The sequence below is a fragment of the Limulus polyphemus genome, unplaced genomic scaffold (genome assembly GCF_000517525.1).
Source record: "Limulus polyphemus unplaced genomic scaffold, Limulus_polyphemus-2.1.2 Scaffold3143, whole genome shotgun sequence".
NCBI lineage: Eukaryota > Metazoa > Arthropoda > Merostomata > Xiphosura > Limulidae > Limulus > Limulus polyphemus.
In genome coordinates this window covers 10604-12269 of record NW_013668753.1, presented here as the reverse complement: position 1 = coordinate 12269, position 1666 = coordinate 10604, and positions in this window count along the sequence as shown.

Sequence of the window (1666 nt, the reverse complement as noted above, 5' to 3'; positions counted from 1 at the left end):
TAGGATAAACAACAGTGGAAGCGTACGAGAAGCCTCGATCCAATGTTTTTGTCTGTAAATATATGCATCGTGAAGAAGAATGTGATTGATGACATTACAGCCTTCTGACAAAACATGAATCAAAAAGTTGGACCTGTCGAATTCTGAATTTAAATCCACATTGAATAGAAATATTATCTTTAGCAAGTTCAGAAATCATATTCTCAGTGACAGACGGATGAATCCCACAAATAACACATGAATGAATATAGCTCAACAAGGGGAAGGCTGCTGTTTTAGAGAAGGGGTTTAAGTTTTTGAATTGTTATTCTAAATGAGGTAAATCGCATATTTTCATATAACATCATAAAGTTCTAAATTAGGAGATTTAATTATCATACCATTGCAAGTTAGTATTATTAATATTAGTTAATGTCAGACTTATCTAGAGCGACTAGTATCACCCATGTGGCTGGTCTCTCATAATAAAAATTGAGAGAAATCATTATCTCAAGAGATCACTTGACCGTCAGTAGAAAAGTTCTATTTTAGGTGAATAACACAGAACAATGGGTAACGTGATGTGTGGAAACTGCACATAAGTACATAAATAACAATGTTTAAAAAAATCCAATATTAATACAAGGAGGTAAAGAACACACATTACACTTATATTCCACACTTTTCTATCCTTCCCCATCATGTCAAGCTTATCCTAGACCCTACATTAAACATCAAGAGTGGGCAACTTTCATCCATGTAAAAAAAACAGACAACACAACTATTTAACAATGAGTCTCAGTAGTTACATTAAAATACCCTTCAACACAGATCGACTACAGATAGGGATTTTAATAAACTGCAAGCACTTGTTACATGATAATGAATAAATGTTTAACATTAATTATTTCACAGAATTAGTTATATGAAAACTTTAAACAAAATTACACAGCAAAATACCCTTTAAACCAATAGATAATTAACAATAACTTAATTAAATGTACAGGATTTACAAACACAAAATTAAAATCAACAAAGTCTCTTAATTTTATGGGCCGTATCTTCTTCAGTACTGGTCTTCATCTCGTTGGCTTCTGCTTCACATAAAGTTCATCTGCTCCATCAGGAAATATCCTATTATCAGTAATAGTCACATCAGTGGTAGTAACTTCTTTAAGGGATTTACTGTTTCCCTTCTCAAACCAAGGTAAAATTTCTTCTTCGACAATGGGTTTTTCAGGTGACACGTCTCCAGCGGCATCTTTTGTTCCATTATTCTCTTCATCCAAACTGAAATGTCCTGGACCGTGATAATGCCAAAGCCTGTTGGCATGCACCACCTTTGGCTTGCCTCACCGACCACATTTTATTCGGAAAGTGACATCTGAGAGACGATCCACTATGTCATATGGGCCTTCCCATAGAGAAGACAACTTAGGAGACTTCCCTTTGACCTTCCTGGGATTATACAACCACACCTTGTCTCCTGGTACAAAGCTGACTTCAGTAGATCTCTTATCATAACATAACTTCATCGAATCAGCAGACGTTTTCAAGTTTGAATGCACTTGATGGTGAATATCATCCATCCTTTCCGATAGCACTTTCATGAACTCTGACACATTTTCAGGCAACTCTTCATAAGGTGGGCATCCTGATAACAGATCCACTGGCAACCGGAGTTCCC